The sequence below is a fragment of the Chelonoidis abingdonii genome, chromosome 2 (genome assembly GCF_003597395.2).
Source record: "Chelonoidis abingdonii isolate Lonesome George chromosome 2, CheloAbing_2.0, whole genome shotgun sequence".
NCBI lineage: Eukaryota > Metazoa > Chordata > Testudines > Testudinidae > Chelonoidis > Chelonoidis abingdonii.
Window position 1 is genome coordinate 110,857,854 of NC_133770.1, and position 21,507 is coordinate 110,879,360.

The following is a 21,507-nucleotide window of genomic DNA, read 5'->3' on the forward strand; positions in this document are numbered from 1 at the left end:
ATAGACGACTCCAGTCCTGAAATCTGACTGGCAGAACACTGGACGTCCTGACTAGCTCACAACTTCTGTACAAACCCAGCACAGGAAGAGGAAGTTGTCCATGGAACTGGATTCTCCCTGCTTCTGACTTCTTCCTCTGCAATACCTGCTCCCACTGTCTGCAGCTAGTCTCCTGGTAACCTGACCCTGCCTGCCTCCTGGCATCTGACTCTGATTGCCCTCTCACCTGTCTTGGACTCTGTCCTCCTAGTACTGGAGAACCTGACTCCTGATGCCTATTCTAATCACTAGGTCACATCGTCCATGTCCCAGTCATGACAAGTGGTTGGTGACAGATGATTCAGAGGGAATGAACAAGAACAGGGCAATTAATTTGTGATCCATTTCCTGTCATTCAGTCCAAAATTCTGGCAGTCAGAGGTTTAGGGACAACAAGAGCATGCGATTGCATTCCTGACAATCTTGGTTAATAACTATTGACGGACCTGTCCTCCATGAATTTATCTACTTCCTTTTGGAACCTAATTATAATTTTGGCCTTCACAACATTCCCTGGCAAGTTCCTGCCTGTGTATTATGTGAAGAAGTACTTCTTCTGTTTATTTTAAACCTGCTGCTTATTAATTTAATTGTGTGACTCCTGGTTCTTGTGTTATGTGAATAAGTGAATAACATTCTCTATTCATTTTCTCCACACCATTTATGATTTTATAGACCTCTGTCATAGCCCCAATTAAGTCATCTCTTTTCTAAGCTGAACAGTTCCGACCTTTTTAATCTCTCCTCATGTAGAAGCTTTTCCATACCCCTAATAATTTTCATTGCCTTTCTCTGTATTTTTCCATTTCTAGTGTATCTTTTTTGAGCTGGCAGGAAACAGAGCTATACATGCTATTCAAGGTGTGGGCGTACCAAGGATTTACACAGTGGCATCATGATATTTTTCTGTCTTATTATCTATCCCTTTCCCAATGTTTCCTAACACTGATAGCTTTTTCTGACTGCCACTGCACACTGAGCAGATGTTTTCAGAGAACTATCCACAATGATTCCAAGATCCCTTTCTTGAGTGGTAATAGCTATTTTAGAACGAATTGTTTTATATATATAGTTAGGATAACATTTTCCAATATGCATTATTTTGCACTTGTCAACATTTCATTTCATCTGCCATTTTGTTGTCCAGTCCCTCAGTTTTGTGAGATTCCTTGTAATTCTTCACAGTCAGCTTGGGAATTAACTATTAGTCCCAAGTAATTTAGTATTGTCTGAAAACTTTGGCACGTCACTGTTTACCCCTTTTTCCAAATCATTTATGAATATGTTGAATAACACTGGTCCCACTATAGATGCTTGGGGAACCCCAGTATTTGCCTCTTTCCATTGTGAAAACTGGCTGTTTATTCCTACCCTTTGTTTCCAGTCTTTTACTATCTACAGATCCATTTGAGCACCATCTCTCTTATCCCATGACTACCTACTTTTCTTAAGAACTTTCAGTCATATTGCTGCAGGACACAGATCCACTCATGAGGCTAATTTCATTAATTATCTGGTAGCTCACATTGTCAAAATGTTTTATCCGCTCTACTGACATTGAAGCTTTTGTCAGACTGGAATGTGATAAATTTTTGTAGAATGTTTGGACCCCAAAATGAGCTTACTGGGCAGTTGGGAGTAAGATAAGTATAATGACAGTAGAAACCAATAAATGCATAATGCTAAGTTTAATTTATATATTTCCCTTCATATTAGCAGTAAGATTCTCCACACGTTGTACTTTGAAGACACCACTGTTTTTCTCAGCTTGGATGATATAAAGTGAATCAGCCATCAAGCTCAGGCCTCTTCATTCCATTAATGGTGGTAGCACTAATATTGCCATAATCTAGAAATGCATTGCCTCTATGAGCCACTTGCAGAAGACCTATGCAATGCCTTCTGCACCACAGAATCTTGTAATCATCCTTCACATGGCACAGATGAGCAGAAAAGCTTCTGTAGTCTATGTGTCTTAGAGGAGACTTATGCACTGGCTATGCATGGATCAGGATGGAGGAGGTTTCAGGGTCACAATTAGTGGATTAATTTTTAAGTAGATTATGTGGCCTAAAGACTTCTGTACAGAACACATAGAAGGGTAACATTCACTATTCTACCCCATAGTTGACCCAAGAGCTGCATTTCATGCCTGGAACCTAACAATGGGTTGTAAAATGGATTCTGTTCTCCTACCCCTGTGGAATACACTGCACTGCTGCACAAATCCCAACATGGCTTTCTGTAGGAATGGCTGGTGTGACAGTGTAGTCTGCTCCTTAAAAGCAGTAGTGCCTAGTGGTCAGCCCACCTTGCCATGTGGCATGCCCATTTAAGGGTTTGAAAGGACCAACATAATGACTTAAGGGGAATGTGGCAGGAGAGGAAGCAGTCCTGGGAATGAACGTTGCTTGGGAGGAAATCCTGTCACTGCATCTTTAAGAGCTTGGGGCCAGGAGCCTTGAAGAAAGGGCTGGGCAAGACTCTCTTCTCCCGTCAACTGATTAGGAATGAACTGGGAGAACGGGAAGGAACATAAATGCTATCTCCTCCCTCATAGCTAGGTAGTTTCCTGCAGACACAGAAGAGAGTAAGAAGGCCCTGAGTTAGCATGGAGAAGACAGCAGCAGGGGAAAGTCTGCCTGCTGAGTCCTCCAGCCTGAGGGTGGAAGGACTGATCAGGAAGAGTGTCAGCTGGAGGAGAAGCTTCCTGAAGGTCTACAGTTGGCCTTAAAGTGCAACTCCCATGAGGAGAGCTAAGGGCTCCTGTCTTAAGGAGAGGGACAAAGGGATTGTCTGAAATACAACCCGGCTCTGGGAGGAAAGGCGGAGCCTCCAGAACAGGAGGAGGAAACTGAACAGAACTCTTATATGGACCCAGAGTGGGCATGAACTTCAGCAGCTAAATAAATGAATTACCGCTATAGAATGAGTGATTAGACCAGACCCCACAAAGGGAGTGTTCAGCTAATCTGGTCTGGGTAACTGAATGGAGTTCTGAATTTTAATAACATCATAAAACTTTTTCAGCCATTCTTTTCTCCTGGAATTCTTTCAAAATACTAGTCCCTGGGGAGAGTTTCAGTGGCTGTGAATCCTGGCACAAATGATCAATAATATCCTGACAGTCCTAGAAATGGCTGTACTTGCCTTTTTGTCTGAGCATTTGGGCAAGATGTCAAGGCTTGTACGTTATTGATGAGAAGTCGGAGATGGCCTTCTCCTACCACGTCCACGGTATGTTACCTATTCCTATGCCATCATTCAGCCTATAATCAGGGAATTCCAAACTGTATATATTGCCATTTCATTGGGCAATATGTTCCTCTTGGGATACAACTCTGACCAGTCACAGGTGCATGAGATGGCTAAAGGCCTGATATAAAGTCTATCAAAGTCAGTGGGAAAACTCCTGTTGAACCGGTCACAAGAGATGCACGTTGTGCTAGAGATAACTGAGTGAGATGTAAAGAAGTCCAGGGAAAATGCAGGCAAGGAAAAGAGAGAGGCCTGATGAACAGACTCCAAGATTGAGGGAACTAATAAGATAGTTAGGAGTATAACAAGAAGAACACTGAAAGATCATTAAGAGGGTTGGTATGGCACAAGAGAAAGTGACATAAAGTTGAAGGCATTCTGGATAAGGCTGTGGGAAATGAAGGAATAACAAGACAATTGTGAAGGGAAAAGAATTGTTGCAGAATGCTGAGGGAACAATTCTGAAGACTTTAGGAGCATTGGATATAATCAGGGAGAACTGAACAGAACTGGGTGAAAATTTTCTGACAAATAATTTATTTGACAAAAAATACAATTGTGGTTGACCTGGACCTATTTGGTCGAAATTATGTTGGTGTCAAATTCACGTTCACAAAATGAACAGAAGAAATGGAGGAAGATGTAAAGGTGGTGGTGGTGCTGTTTCTCACTCCCACATAACTTTTAGTCCAGTGGTCAGGGCAGGCACCAGGAGTGTGGGAGATTCCTGTTCAAATTCCTGCTCTGGGACAGACCCAAAACAGACTTTTTCGATTCACCAAAAAAAATCATATTTGGTTTGACACAGAACGATGGTGTTTTGTTTTGTTTTTCCCCACAACTGCAACTGAACTAAAAGTCGGCTATTTGCTCAACTCTAAGCCCTGGTGTACACTACCAGTTTAGGTCGAAGTTAGCAGTGTTAGATCAATTTAACCCCGCACCCGTCCACACAACGAAGCCATTTTTGTCAACTTAAAGGGTTCTTAAAATTGATTTCTGTACTCCTCCCTGACGAGGGGATTAGCACTGAAATCAAGCCTGCTGGGTAGAATTTGGGGTAGTGTGGATGCAATTCGATGGTATTAGCCTCCAGGAGCTATCCCACAGTGCTCCATTTTGACCGCTCTGAATAGCGCTCTCAACTCAGATGCACTGGCCAGGTAGACAGGAAAAGCCTCATGAACTTTTGAATTTCACTTCCTGTTTGGCCACTGTGGTGAGCTGATCAGCACAGGTGACGATGCAGAGCTCATCAGCAGAGGTGACCGTGGAGTCCCAGAATCGCAAAAGAGCTCCAGCATGGATCAAACGGGAGGTACTGGATCTGATCGCGGTGTGGGGAGATGAATCCATGCTATCAGAACTCCCTTCCAAAAGACAAAATGCCAAAACATCTGAAAAAATCTTCAAAGGCATGAAGGACAGAGGCTATAACAAGGACCCTCAGCAGTGCCGTGTGAAAAAAAAGCCAGAGAGGCAAACGGTTGCTCCAGGTCAGAGCCCCAGCCATACCACTTCTATGATGAGCTGCTTGCCATGCTAGGGGGTGCCTCTACAACTACCCCAGCCCTGTGTGTGGACTCCATCAATGGATTCTCATGCAAGAGGGATGTGGATTTTGGGGATGAGGAGGAAGAGGTTGAAGATAGCACACAGCAAAGAAGTGGAGAAACTGTTTTCCCAGATAACCAGGAACTGTTTATCACCTGGGAGCCAGTACCCTCTCAACTCACTGAAGGCAGGCTCCTGGACTTAGAAGGCAGAGAGTCTCAGGCTGCTTTCCCAGTTGGCAGCACTGCATGGTCACACCTATCCCAGCCTACCCCTGGCTCCCATGGCTCATGAAGCCTGGACAGTAGTAAGGAGCACTTCAACTATAGGCTGAGCAAGTGCAGAATGGTGGTTCACTCTACATTTCTGTGAGCCAACTGCCCTCTCCTCCCCGCTTTGATCTCCGCTTGCAGAGGCAATAAAGTCATTGTTGTTTCAAATTCATGCATTCTTTATTAATTAATCATACAAATGGAGGGATAACTGCCAAGATAGCCCGGGAGGGGTAGGGAAGCACAGGGGTGGGGTAGTTGTAGCGGCACCCCCTAGAATGGCATGCAGCTCATCATAGAAGCATCATGTCTGGGGCTCTGACCTGGAGCAGCCGTTTGCCTCTCTGGTTCTTTGGTAGGCTTGCCTGATATTCCAGGCAGGACTGAATCTCCATTAGATGAAACTTAAAGAAGGGAATGACCTGAAGTCACTCCCATTTATGTCCAGGCACCCCCAACCAACGTCACTGAGGCCAGCCTGGAGCACCCATGTCTGCACAGGGGCTCCTGACCGACCTCACCAAGGCTGTCTGGGAGCACCTTTGTTTGCCCAGGAGCCCCCAGCTGACCTCACCAAGGCCAGCCAGGAGGAACCAGGATACAGCAGCAGATGGTACAGTATGGCTGCTAACCATCTTTGCTAACTTGCAAAGGCAAGGAGCTGCTGCTATGTAGCACTGCAGTACCGCATCTGCCAGCAGGACTCAGAAGACACACAGTGACAGCGAGCTGAGTGGGCTCCATCCTTGCTGTGGTATGTCATCTGCATGGGTAACCCAGGAAAAAAGTCGAGAAACATTTTTTTTCCGTTGCTTTCAGGGGTGGGGGGCTGACAACATGTACCCAGAATGACCCGCGACAATGTTTTTGCCCCATCAAGCATTGGGAGCTCAACCCAGAATTCCAATGGGCGGCGGAGACTATGGGAATTGTGGGATAGCTACCACAGTGCAATGCTCTGAAAGTCAACGCTAGCCTCGGTACTGGGAACGCACTCCACCGACTTAATGGTCTTAATGGTTTTATTTGGGGACACACAGAAATCGGTTGTATCAAATCGATTTCTAAAAAATCTCCTTATATTAACTTGACATAATTTCATAGTGTAGACATACCCTAAGACTGAAACATTCTTGAAAGGTGAAGTGAACTTGGCAACCAAAGAGTTCCATTGCTAACTGGAAGACGGAGGTGCACATGTAGAGTTAAATGAATGCATTTTCTGATTCGAAACCCAAAGCATGATTTATAATATGATGGGGGGGATTCTTTAGACAATTAAAACAATAAGAAACTGCATTCAGGCACGGAGATTCAACTACAGCAAAGCTTTTAACACGAGCCCTGCAATGCACTGCACAAAATACTTTCTCATCATATGCAATTTTCATCAGTTTGGTTGAACAATCCATTAGAAAACAGAAGCTGTGATTAGATTCTAGTGTCATGAGCAAAAACAAAAGAAGTTTGTTTTCTGCTTATATTATTGTTAATGAAAACAAGTAAGATCAATCAAAGGGAATTGGCTGAACTGGAATCACATAATTAGCCTTTGGACAGAAGCACTTTATATAGTAAAAGCTGCAGAAACAATTACTCAGAAAGGTCACAAGGCTTTCCCATTTCTTATCCACTGTCCTGGGTAAACCTCATTGTCTTTATCTGAGAGACCTTTGTATAAAGATGGTCCATTGTACTTTACAGAGACCAGACTTCTCTGGATACTGTTATGTGTAATAATAAGCTCTCAGTGGATGATTACTGTGAGGCAGTATGCTGTATGTACAGCTCCTGAGCTTACTGCTCAAGCTGTTTACAGGAATCTATGAAACAGCTTTTAGTTTCATCAACATAAGATTGTTCTGCAAGGCTCTGACCCTGCAGCATACAGACAGACTGCGGCATCCACACAGAGTCCCAATGAAGTCAGTATGGTTTTGTTGTGTGCAACAGTTTGTTTTCATATTACTGGCACAGAACTAAGGCCTAAATAGCCACTCCAGACAATTTAGAATTGTGATGTTTCTATTTCCATTATTACTTGGGTTTTGGTAGTGCTTATGGGCCCTGACCTTATTGAACGACACAAATACAGAACAAAAACAGCTTGCAATCTAAATATAAGACATGAGACAACCAGTGGAAACAGACAGACAGTTGGGGGAGCACAAGGAAAAAAAGAGACATTAGTCAGCCTGATAGTTGGTACTCTGAGGACACAGTCTGTATAACCATTGTAAAATTTACCAATTGCTTTTCAAAAGCATTAAGACAGGCTAAACATTTAAAGTGTTGCAAGTTTAGTGGTAAAATGAAAGCGTTTTCACAAATACTTCTATTTGTGCAATCTGGAAGGCAAAGTGAGACGCTTGCTATATTTTTTGGGATTTTCATAAGGTTGTATTTTCAAAAGCTGGTCAAAATCTAAATTATAAGAATCAATGACATATTCAGCAAACTTAAATACATTTTCCAGCTTATGTTGAATTAGAGTCTGTTTTTCATTATCTGTGGAATTATTTTTAAAATTGGAACATTTCCATTTTGAAAATGGAAGATTCTGAAAATGGAATGTTGTTATTTAAAAATAATAGTCCCACCAGTTAAAAATTGCACACACAAAACCAATGGAAACCAAAAGATCATCTCACAGCTGTAACAGGATGCATTTCTTCACTGAAAATTTCAGTCAAAAATTTTTTTTTAAATGGAAAATGTCTTAAGTTTAAAAATTTTTGACAACATTTCCACTTTTGCAAAAGACTGAAATTTGGTGTTGGTGGTTTTTCATCTGAAAGATTCTGACGAACTTTAATACTTACTTGGTGATTTTCATCTCAGGATATCAAGACATTTTGCAAACATTAATTAAGCATTACAAGACCGATTGGACGTAAACAAATATTAATGGGTCTAATTTATAAAGAGGCGACGTTAATTACTAAAAGTTACATAATGTCAGTGACAAAGCCAGGAAGAGGACCTAGGAGTTCTGACTTCTAACTGTATAATCTAGCCACTAGACCATACTCCTTTTCTTCTATTCTTCTGTATGGGACTAGAAATTATTATGAACTATTTTCTTCCTCCTGCTTCTTGGACTAGATGGTGAGTTTTTGAATTCTTATGCAATACAACAAGTTATGTATTTAGATTAATGTCAAGTTGAGTGTATGAAATTTAAGATGTTCTTGTTGGAAAGATTCCATCTCCGGAATATGGCGAGGATCCTAACTCAGTCTATTTCTGATTAGATGAAAATATATAGCACAGTAAACACTATTTTCAATAAGCTGAAGTAGAGTGTAGTTTGAAAGATGTTGTCAGCCTAGTGGAAATATTGTCCATGTGCAGTGCAGGAACATATTACCTGTGTTTTGTACCCATTTGTTTGTTTTCAGTTATGCTATAAACTACTGCTAATGCAGCATAAAATGCTGTTATGAAATACAATTCCTGAGATTCTGAAAACAAAATTATATACAAAACATACTCTGCTGTATACCTGCTCTAAATTCAGTCCATAAAAATATACCTTGAAATCAATTTCAGATTATTTTGCATAACTGTTCCTCTGTTTTGCTTCCTGCTTTTAAAACAAACATGCAAAGTTAAAAATGATTTCAAAAAAAGTCACTAGTGAAAATATTTTTTCTATTTGTAGTTCTGGAGGTTGCCAAAACACAACTCTATCCCATGCAAATTAGCAATTGGAATGAAACCATGGTATACTCAATTGGGTTGTGAACCTGGGAGCCCCTCAGTGCCAACTGGCAGAAGGCACACCATACCATAACTCATATCAGGCCTGACACACTCATTGCCCCAGTGTATTGTTGTCATAAGCTATATCAAAAAGATGTTGTGTAATGTATCATATGCAAACTGTTAAGATGCTGGTCTCAAAACTTATTGTGTGATGGAGGCATAGGGTGTGTACAGAGAGTTATAAATGTGTGCTAAAAATGTGTTTGGCAGGCAGCACACAAGTCCAGGCTGTCCCAGCCAAAGGAATGTGCATTTACTTGTCTAACTGGCTTGCAGGAAAAAAGAAAGCCATCAAACTAGCAAGTGGGCTAGGTGACCTCAACGATCACAGCGGGAATGGACTTTACATGCCCAGGCAGTCTTCCTGGCTCTTGAAACAGAGACAATGAATTTTGGAGCGATATAAGGGTAGCAAAAAAATTGAGGCATTCATCATAAAGGGGAGCAGCACCCTTTGAATTTATGGAAAGTGGATCCTCTTGACCTGGGAGGCAAGAGTAGCTGGTATGTGAGAAACCTGCTTAGACAAAGATTATAATTTGCTGAAATTATTTTTTATTCACTATAAAACATCTTTTGCTTTACTTGTAAATGCACCTTTTTTTAATTCTGGTGTATTACCGATGTTCTCCGTTAATAAACTTAGTTTTACTACAAAACCATCTCAGTGCTGTGGATTAAAGTAAAGTGTAGCTCTTCAGCTAAACTAACAGGCTGGTGTGTGATCTTTCTCTTTGGAGGCAGGGAATTTGATTTCTGAGCATCCAGTCACAGGGATGGGAAACTGCATGAAGACATCTCTGGGAAACTCAGGAATTGGGGTTCACTGATTGTTACCTGCAAGGCAAGGTCTGGGCTAGCAGAGTCCTGAAGAGTTTGCTGGAAAGCCAGGGAACCTGGTGTGTCTAGGAACTGACACACAGCTTAGAAACAGCAACACTCTCATTTGCTGAGGCTGAGAGGCTCACTGTTCTGGAAACCCCAAGTGGGACATCACCTAAGAGTTGAAAGAGTTTGCTGAAGTTAGTAATGGTTGGAGTCAATTATGTCCTATAATTCAGAGGGATAAAGTTGGATGCTCCACAACTGAGAGAGGCACCTAACTCAGGCTTTGTGGATCCTATAATTATTCCAGTGGTTTTTTGTTTTGTTTTGAGCCTGTTATAAATATACACAGGGCAGCTGTACTGAATTGTCTTACCTGTAAGGGATTAATCAATTCAATTAACCTAGTGGCACCTGACCAGAAGGACCAATTGGGGAAAGAAGATACTTTCAAATCTGGGGAGGGAGGTTTTGTTTGTGCTTTCTTTGTTTGTTCCCTCTCTGGACAGAGAGAAGTTCCAGGCAGAAAAAAACATCTCCTGGAAGCATACCTGAAATGAGCATCTAAGATTACAAAAATTGTAAGAAAGGCAAGGAAATATGTTAGATTACCTTTTGTTTTAGCTTGTGAATTTTCCCTATGCTAAGAGGTAAGTTTACTCCTGTTTTGTAAGTGGAAAGCAGAGTCAGACGGGAATCCTCTCTGTTTTAAATCTTTTTATTTACCCTGTAAAGTTACCTTATGTCCTGATTTTGCAGGTGTGATTCTTTTACATTTTTTTTTAAATACAATTCTTCTTTTAATAACCTGATTGATTTTCAGTGTCCTAAAACCCAAGGGGTTTGGTTTGTGCTCACATTGTAACCACATTGTAACCTCAGCCTGTGCTGCTTCCAGCAGTTCCCATTGGCCTGAAGCAGCAAACCATGGCCAGTGGAAGCCACGATCGGGGGGACCTGTGGATGTGGCAGGTAAACAAACCAGTCCGGCCCACCAGGGGCTTTCCCTACACAAGTGGCATCCTAAATTTGGGAAACACTGTGTTAGTATATTATTCTCAAACCTCCCCAGGAAAGGGGTTGAAGGAGCTTGTGGGAATGTTTTGGGGAAACAGGGACTCCAAATAGCTCTTTTTCCTGAATTTTTGTCTAAATCACTTGGTGGGGGCAACAATACCATCCAACGACAAGGAAAGGATTTGTGCCTTGGGGAAATTTTAACCTAAGCTGGTAGAAATAAGCTTAAGGTGTCTTCATGCTGGTCCCTACATCTGTACCCTACAGTTCAGAGTAAGGAGGAAACCCTAACAGAGCATAAAAGTTAGATATAGCAATTCAGAAAGTCACAAAGCCTAAGTCTTCCTCTGGATCTGGGGCAGACAGCCTGTTTTAGGTTTATGTATAACACCTACTTCCATAGTATCTAAAGAATACCTAGAATTAAAGAGCATAGACTGCATTTTTGGAGGATCGCCAATATAGCATAGTAACTTTAGCTACATCCCCCAGCTAAACCCTTTTAAATGTTCTCATTTCAATCTCTAATTTTGTTTCCCATATTTTTATTCAATTATAGAAATAGTTCTGTAAACATTTATGAAATCCATACTGAACACTAATATAGATAGCCAGGTTAAATGTGATATTAAACTCTATAGGACTAAGAGCAATGAAGTAGGTTAAGAAGATAGTCAACGTGGAGGCATGTGATCTGCCACCAAGATCAAATAAGAAAACATCTTAAATGTAACAAAACCAATGGATCGTAGTAAAAAAACACAAAACAAAACCAGAAGTCAAAATAAGTTAAATGCCTGAATCTCTTAAAATCAATTGGAGTTTTGCCATTGACTTCAGTGGGGCCTGCATTTCACCCAATATCTCTGCAATCCTCCTTAGTCAACTAAATGATTTCAAAATCAACAAACAGCTGTAGAACATAGAACAGCAGCATTTGAATCATCTTAGACAACAGATACTCATTTCCAGCTGCTGGCAAACAATCCCTTACTTAGAGGACACAGCAGAAGATATTTAAACAGCAACCATTGTCTTTAATGACCTCTTCCTGACCAAAGCTCAGAACCAATATTCCAATATACTTCTTTTTTTGAATATTATCCTCCCTTTGCTTCCATGGCTCTGTCCTCCCCTCTGGTTCTCCTCTTACCCTTCTAATCACAACTTTGACGTGTCCTTCTGAGGACTCTCCTCCTTCCCCTTCAGTTTTCTGTCTTTGGTCATTCCAAGGCACTGCCCTTAGTCCCCTTCTTTTCTCCCTCTACACCTTATTTCTGAGTAATCTTCTTCACAGACACAAATTCAATTACTAACTCAATGTGCTCTGTGCTGATAATATAACAGATTTACCTTTAGCCCAGACCTGTTTTCTTTTGTCCAAACTAAAATTTCTGACTATTTCTCTGACATCTTATCATTGATGTCTAGCCACTAGCTCAAGCTAAACATGACTAAAACAGAGCTCCTAATCTTCCCTACCTGCTACCCCTTTTCTCGATCACTGTGGAGAACACCACTGTCCTGCCTGTCACTCAGGCTCATAACCTGGGTATTGTCTTCAACTAGGTCCTCACATCCAGGTTATATTTACTCTTGCAGATTTTTTCTCCATAATATCTGTAAGACATGGCCTTTCCTATCCATCCATGCAGCTAAAACTCTTGTCCAGGCTCGCATCCATTTGTGTCTCAATTTACTGCAAAATCCTCCTCCCTGGCCTTGACAAATGGAATTTTGCCCTACTTATATCATTTCAGAATACTACTGCAAAGATTATACTCCTCGCCTGTTGTTTTGACCAAGTCATCCCTCCCTTTCCATCCTTCCAGTGGCTCTTCCTGCTCCTTTATATCAAACATAAACTACTTATCATCACTTTCAAGGTCCTTCCCGGTTTAACCCCACCCTCCATATCATTGTGAGGTCAGCTCCCGCCTCCAATCAGCTCATGGTGCCAGCCTCCATTGCTCGATTGTAAAATGTTCAAACAAGCACCTTTATGCTTTCTTTTATGCTGTTCCTCATCCGCAAAGCGACCTCATTACCTTCCTTCGTCTCCCTCCTCTTAAAACTCTCCTTTGCTATGATACTTACAAACAACTTGGAAAAGGCAAAGCCACTGATTCAACTACCTATCATGCTAAACAATGCTCTCCCACTGTTTATTTGTACTACTCCAGTCTGTCTGTATCCATCTGTTATCTCTTGTCTCTTATTTAGAAGGTAAGCTTTTGGAGGCAGGGACTCTCCTTACGTTTTTCGTAAAACATCTAGCACAATGGGATCCTAGTTCATGAGTAGGGATCCTTTGTGCAATAGGAATACAAATAATACTATTCACTTTGCCCTTAGTAGAGGACTGCATGTAATGCTGGACTCTGATCATGTAACTGATAATGCAGAGATGCAGAAGTCAACCCTTAGTGTGTATGAGAACATGGTTAAATGTAGAAGATTTCATGTAATTAATTTTTCAGTTACCAGATTGATTGCCTACTTTTTTCCCAGGGGGAGTTCCTTGGGAAGCAACATGAAGAAGAATCTATTTAGACAAGAAATCTTTAGCTACAGAGATCAAACAATTCTTTGACATTATGTATGTATGAAGGGTATTAAGCACATAATAAAATGTAAGAGAGTTTTCATCCTTGGAAGGTGCATTTTGCCATAATTCAGGTAACACATTTAGATACACCTGAGTTTAATAAATCCAATAAATGTTGGGTGGGACAAATATTGATTGAGGGAGTAGCTATATATTAACACATGAAAGCATATTCTTTGTGGCTTTTTCAGTCTTTGCAGATGAGAAGGGTCACTAACTCTTGCATTCTAGCATATTTTGTCAACAATCTTAATAACTGTATTTGAGGGGGCAGACAGGGTGGCAAAGTGACTCAGGAGCCAGTTTGCTACCTCATGACTATCAGTGACATTGCAGGATTTCATTCTCTGTAATCTTGCTAACCAGGTCCACTAAGTCACCTTTTGCCTTATGACTCAGCACTCAGGCCAAGTCCATTTTGATCTCTCTCCTTTCAGAGTAAATCACAGTTTTCATAAGTACTCTCAGACCCTCACACTAGGTTGATGATATTGATCCAGACCCAATAGTCCTTCTGGCCCCTTGCAGCTAGAGTCTTCTGGCTAGTCCTTCTGGTGAGTCTATAGGGGAACCCAGTCCCTCCCTTTATCCTGGGTTCCAGCCCAGGGACCCTTGTGGCAAGTTGTTAAGGTCTGTCTGGTCAGACCTCTTGCTTTTTCCCTGGCTGCCTTCCTGCATTGTGTCCTCCTTCTCAGGGTGCTTCTCAGCAGGGTCTGCCTAGGGTCCAGCTCCTAGTCACAATGCTCAAAGTAATAAAGGAAAAGAAATTAAATTAAGTGTGGAACCAGCTTCTCTGTCTACCCAGGTCATCTACCCATGTTGTGGCATTGCACTCTATATGATTTTATGAACATATGCTAATGTAACTGGAATATGCTTCATGCAAAAGGTCTTTTTTAAGATATAATTACAAAGCTTATAATCTACTGAGTGTGATCATCCTATTTGTATTAATCTACCACTCTTGTATCTGAAACTAGAAACATGAAATATAACTCTGAGGGCCTTTTGTAATTATGCAAAGTGTGGGCCATTAATGGTGGTTTGGAATCTTGATGACTCCCATTAACCAGGACAATTGACTGCAGATGGCTCTGTTTTACCTGTAAGTCTTCCTGTATATGTGCGTGCTGGCAAGTAGGAAATGAAGTCTTAGGGCTTGGCTACACTCAAACCTCCACTCCCGCGGCAGCGCTTTGAATTGTGAGTGTGGTCGCGGCGCCAGTGCTGGGAGAGAGCTCTCCCAGCGCTGCACGTACTCCACCTCCCCTTGGGGATTAGCTTGCAGCGCTGAGAGCCGCACTCCCAGCACCGGGGCACTGTTTACACTGGCACATTGCAGCGCTCTAACTTGCTGCACTCAGAGGTGTGTTTTTTCATACCCCTGAGCGAGAAAGTTACAGTGCTGTAAAGCGCCAGTGTAGCCAAGGCCTTACAGTGGCATGTGATCATCTCACCTGAACTGGAATCCATCTTTAATCTGGTGCTTTTCCATTGGGGGTGGGGGGCGACCCAGGGGGACAAAGGATTCCCACCTTATGCAAAAGATATATAAAGGGGTGGAACAGAACAAAGAGGAGCAGCCATCATGAGGAATCCCCTAGCTGGAACAAGGGTGTTCCAGGGGAAAGGATTGTGCCCAGACTAGGAAGGTGTCCAGTCTGTGAAAGAAAAGTTTTGAAACATCTCTGAGGGTGAGATCTTATCTGTACTCAGTTTCTTACTGTATTAGACATAGACTTGGATGTTTTATTTTATTTTGCCTGGTAATCCACTTTGTTCTGTCTGTTGCTACTTGGAACCACTTAAATCCTACTTTCTCTATTTAATAAAATCACTTTTTACTTATTAATTAACCCAGAGTATGTATTAATACCTGGAGAGGGGGCAAACAATTGTGCATATCTCTCTATCAGTGTTATAGAGGGTGAACAATTTATGAGTTTACCCTGTATAAGCTTTATACAGGGTAAAATGGATTTATTTGGGTTTAGACCCCATTGGGAGTTGGGCATCTGAGTGTTAAAGACAAGAACACTTCTGTAAGCTGCTTTCAGTTAAGCCTACAGCTGTTAGGGGATGTGGTTCAGACATGGGTCTGGGTTTGCAGCAGGCTAGCAGGTCTGGCTCAAACCAGGCAGGGCACTGAATTCCTAAGCTGACACGGCAGGAAAGCAGGGGCAGAAGTAGTCTTGCCACATCAGCTGGCTGCTCCCAAGGGGGTTTCTGTGATCCAACCAATCACACTTGTATCGTACCACTCTGTGTTAACAGGCAACCTAATGTAGTTTGGCAGTCTGCTGTACTCCTCCCTAGGAGCGGAGGATGAGAACTCTGGCCACCTCCTCAGGCTGGTTCTCTTCTGAACTGAGCTTTTCCCTTTTTAAGGCTCCTCCTTCAAGATTGGCATGCCTTGTAGATGCAGTGGGATGGATCTGCCTGGGCCCAAAGCTACTCTTTAACCCTTTCTTTGCCTGGTGCAGGGTCTGTACATTTCACCATTTCCCTTCTCCCAAAGATGGGATCTGTGGTACCAGTAGCCAAATCCATGTGCCCTGCTTCCCAAAAGAAGAAATCAGCATTCTGATGTGTCTGTCCCACTCAAAGGTGTACCTGAAAGTTCTATACGGTTGGAGTGACAAGTTCTATCTCATTATATGTTGGTTGGGGTCCCTCATTGTGTTCAGCCATCATATATGAGAATAGTCAGTTATCAGGGAAAAGGGGTTTCCTAACAGATCATGTCAGGACTTCCATGGTCTGCTTTACTGCTAAGACCTCTCAGTTTCCAACTGATAGTAAAGAACAGGGTGTTCCTCTGGGTCAAATTCCTGTAACAGTGTTGCCTCAAGCCCCACATTGGGGGTTATGGTTGAAGAACAAATGGCTTTGTGAAGTCTGGACTAAAATTTCCAGAGACAGACAGTCTTTTAGGGCATATGGGGGCCATAGACTACTGAACTGTTTGGGGACTGCTATATTTCACAAGGTCCATGGGAAGAGATTCAATGGCTGTGAATCCTGGCACAAATGATTGGTAGTATCCTGACAGACCTAGGAATGCCTTTTTTCTGAGGATTTGGACAAGATGTCAAGGTTTGTACCTTATTGATGAGAGGTCGGAGATGGCCTTCTCCTACCATGTCCATGGTATATTACCTCCTGTTGCCCTATATTACACTTGACCGGATTGGTTGTCAAAGCAGCACCTGCTGAGGACTGAAGGACAGCTGTGATGTACTTCAGATTGTCCTCCCAATGGCTCCTATATACGACTATGTTATCCAGGGAGGCTATTGAATACAGTCTGTGATGTCAAATTACCTGGTCCACAAGTCTCTGAAAAGTCACTTCCGCTACCCTATGTAGGACAAACTACTTCATGCAGAACTGGTAGAGCCCATAGGGATTATAAGAGTCTTTTCACTGGACTCTGTTGTTAACGGTATTTGCCAATTTCCTTTAATGAGTTTGAGAGTGGAAATGTACCAGATGACCTGCAGTCACTCCATCAGCTCATCCATCCTTGCAGGAGATAGGCATCAGATTTAGAGATGACATTCACCTTGTGCAAGTGAATGCAAAAACATGTTATGCTATCTGGCTAGGCATGAGCATTATGGGGCTCCTCCACTCACTGTGATTCTTCCAGTAGCCTCATGTCTGACTTGGCCCAATGCTCTTCTCTGATCAACTACATTTTCCTGGGGAGCAGTCATAGCATTTCTCAGACAGTGTATCTCTTGAATGTGCAGCCCTGGTGTCATTTTAATAAGATGGTAGGCTACCAGGGTTTTCCCTGGCAAGGCCGAGAACGCAGGGGAAAGCATTCCATTAGCTGTTGTATTTGAACTTTCTATTCTGGTTGAATATCATTTTGTAGATTAAGGTCTGAGCACTGGGGGGCCTAATTTTAGTTCATTAGGATGGGGGTGATAAGCAGCCTTTTTGGGTTTTCCAGTGTTTAATTAAGTTAATGGAGATCTCCTAGAACAGACCTTGAAAGGTCATCAGGTTCAGCCCCCTGCCTCCACTAGCAGGACTAGGTCCTGATTTTTGCCCCAGATGGCCCCCTCAAGAATTGAACTCAGAACCCTGGGTTTAGCAGGCCAATGCACAAACCACTGAGCTATAATTGCATTCATGTGATAGATTTGTATTCCTTTTCTCCTTCCTGGCTGGCAGATATTGTAACCCACTGGCCCAACCCACTTTACCATTCTAAAGGGCCATTGCCACTTGGCCAGGAGTTTTGGATTCAGAGATCAGTAGTAATAGTGGAACCCAATCCCCTGGCTGGAATACTCTCAGACAGGCTCCTTGATTGAGGCATGCTCCTGGACTTGTTAAGCCATCACTACGTTTTTTCCCTGACAAACATTCTCACCATTTTGAGTCTTTTTTCCAGAGTTTAAACATGTATTAATCATGTTATCTGCCCTCTGGCCTAGGATATCCCCGGTCTCTCATAGGAGGTCTAAGATCTCCTGAGGCTGCCTGCTATCCTGAAGCACCAATGGGAAAAACCCAGTGGAGACCTGTGGTACTTTGCATGTGGCAAATAGAAGACGGAGCAACAACTGGTCTCACTGCTGGGTACCTGATGCCTCAATTTGTTTAAGGCTGCCTCTCCAAGATTGGCATGGATCACAGTATTGCAGGGATGCCTGGGCCCAGTGCTGCTCCTTAACCCTTTCTTGCTTGGTGTGGGGTTTGTACCCTGTCAGAATGTACAGACACTTCCTGATTAATCTCTCACCTTTCTCACTGATTAATGTACTAGTTACTCCTGTCTCACACATAAAAAATTCTTTATTGCTGTTTTAAACTCCAAATGAGAAAATATTCCCTATTTTCAGAGAAACAAACCAAAAATTTTCAATTCTGTCTTTATGGAGCTAGACTTAGTTGATGTCTGGAAGCTAGAAATCCAATTATGAAAGACTTTATTTTTTATTCCAAAGTTCATATATTCATATACTTTAAGCCCAGAAGGGATCATCATGATCATCTAGTCTGACCTTCTGCACATCACAGGACACTTAACTTTGCTCATCCACTCCTGTAACAGACCCACAACCTCTGGCTGAGTTACTGAAGTCCTAAAATCATGATTTAAAGACTTCAAGTTACAGATAATCCACCATTTACTCTATTTTAAACCTGCAAGCTACCCATACCCCATGCTGCAGAGAAAGGTGAAAAAACACTATTGTCTCTGCCAAACTAACCTGGGTAAAAAAAAAATCCTGACCCCAGGAAGCGGCGTGGGCCCAAGGGTGTGCTGGCTGCCACTTCCTGCAGCCCCCATTGGAGTGGAATGGCGAACTGTGGCCAGTGGGAGCTGTGATTGGCCAAACCTGCGGATGCTGCAGATAAACAAACTATTCTGGCCCACCAGCAGATTTCCCTGATGGGCCACGTGCCAAAGGTTGCCGATCCCTGCACTAGAGGAATGAAAGTTGCATGCATGTTGCAAAGTAAAAGAACCTTTTTAGCAGAACAATGTTCTTCCACAAGAAACTAATATCTGCTTACTGTTGCTTCCAAAGAAACAAAAGCTCAAGCTGAAGAAATTCAATTCAATTTAATTCTATCACAGATGTAGCACAGTTATCTCATATGCTCAATACATTGTTTTTAAATTTGGATACATAGACAGCCATATGCTTTCAAAATTTTCCAGCCGCCTAATAACCTACCCATTTTACCTGAAACTGCAATGGAAGAAAACAAAAGAACAGCTGATACAGATGAACACAACTCTCTCTCATTTTAACTGAATCTATGATGCTAAATCTGAAACCCTTTTTATATATCTTGAGCATGAGCCCCTTAAGCCAAAGTTTTCATAATGACATAATTTATTATCTATTGACTGAACCAAATCTATACAAATCAATGCCCTTCCCCAAGTGCTGCATTTCCAACCAGTATTTCTACTTATATGGTGTAAAAAAGAAATACACATCATGTAGCAATTTTATCTGGCACAGAAAGAGACTGATGTAACTTTAGCACCCTTGTGGCCAAGATGGAATCTCCTCTGCAGGCAGCTCTCGCCACGAGAAGGCACGCGCAGGAAGGCAGCAGGAGAAACCCCTTCCGCCCCAGGGGCACCTGTTCCAACCCCCCAGAGTGAACACACCCACCCACAGGAAAAGTACAATGGCTATAACAAAGGGACGTATTTATTTGCAGAGGGATGAGAGGAGAAAAACAACAAGAGGAAATATAGGGGGAGTAGTAAAACAGGGCTGCATCCAAGCCAAGGCCCCACAGGCCCAGTGGTAGCAAGTCTGGAGGGGCAGACACCAAGCAATGTGTCTGCACACAGAGTCCAGGAGTCCTGAGCAAAGTTCCAGTCAGGTAGAGTCTTGGGTGCTCCTGGTCATCTTCGGCGCCAGTGAACTTTCCCCAGCAAACCCCTCTGGTGCTCTCTTCTTCTGCTCTCTGCAAAGCCACCCAGAGCAACCACCTCCCCACTTAACTAGCTACAGCCTCCCTCCTTCTTCCCAGTGCAGAGTCACAAGCCCCAATGCTGACAGCCCCATGCAGCTCTGGGCAGCCATGATACTGGGTCCAGCTCCGGCCTGTCCTTCTCGGGCAATTTCTCCCTGGCACAGGGCTCCTCCTGGCTCCTGTCCTGGGGCGTCCCTGATCGGCCGCCCTGGCCTTCCCAGGCCTCAGGCAGGTTCTCTGCTGCTTCACTTTGCCAGGGCCTGCAGGCTGCTGCCTCTCTCTCTCCCTCCCAGCTCCAGAGCCATCCCCTGGAGTTTCCTTCCTTTTTTCTCACTCTCCCCCTCCCCCATAGGAAAAAGATTTAAAGTGGCCATGCTCTCTAAACCCCAAAGGGCTTACACTGAAAATCAGATGGTTGAGGCTCCTAAGACAGAAAAGGAGATATTAATTAATCTCTCTGACTGGACATGCTGTATCTAGGCAGCTGTAACTCACAGTGTTTGCAACTAGTTACATTTCACAGAAGGTCAAAGCAACACTCCCACATGGCAAAGCATTGAAGCAGCATATTGCTTTCCTTTTAATCTTTTCAAACGGATTTATGGTGAAGACACTTGTCCCCCAGGAGATCAAGAAACATGCTATTCTAGGATATTCTATCATATCTGATACCACAGATTTTCAGCTGTTAGTACAAGTCCCCCTATGCTACATCTGCTTGATTGTAATACTAACAGTACTTCCAAAAATGTAAGCAACAGTTAATGACTTCACAACTTTATTTCTGTTCCTTTCTTATGCTGTTACTTCAGCCACTTGCTAATATCTGATTTGTCGACTAAGTTCCTGGGCACCTTAAAAGCCTGTGGGAAGCAATAGTAACATAGGTGTGAGAAGCAGGGGTGCGGGGAATGCTGCCGAACTCCCAGGTTTTGCGCCTGGCATCCCTGGTTGCTGGCCCTACGCCACTGAGCCCAGGGTCCTGGCCTCTGGCCCCGCTGCTGCCCGGGGGCTCCGCTGCTGGCTCCAGGTCCACTTGGCTGCTGTCCCCGGGGTCCCACCCAGCTGCTGTCCCCGTGCCCTGGGGCTCCACTACCAGCCCCAGGGTCCTGGCTGCCAGCCCCGCATGCAGGGTCCCGGCTACTGGCCCCACTCCTCAGGCTCCGCACCCGCTCCTAGCTGTGGTACCAGCCTTTGCCACCTTACTTCTGTCTGCATCCTCCCCTCCCAGAGTCATGGCCCTGCTCCTGGCCCCAGCTCTAGGGAGTGGAGAGGGGCACGAACAGGGTCAGGGGGTGCAGTTCAGCACCTCCACTCCAAAAACTGTTCCAAGGCCACTGAATGAGAATTGAGAGTTGTTAGCACTTTGCAAAAAGGGCTCAATTCTGTTAGGTCACAGCATCTTCAATTTCAACTGACATCCATGGGAGGTGAGGGCATTCATTGCATCCCCAGTGATACTACATAACTTGCATGTTCGGGCACCTCCCACAATTAAGTCCTAATAGAGGAGTCAAACTCCCTCCTCTCCAGACAATTTTGCAGAGAGAAGGTACAAATGGAGTCTTAAAATTTCCTTTCAGTCAGGGAATTTCACTGCTACTACGTTCAAAATTGCCCTTTCAGACATGTCCCTACAATTCCAACTACAGTTTATTTGAAATTGGTGTACAAAATAATGGGTTTTGGCTAAAACAAAACTGA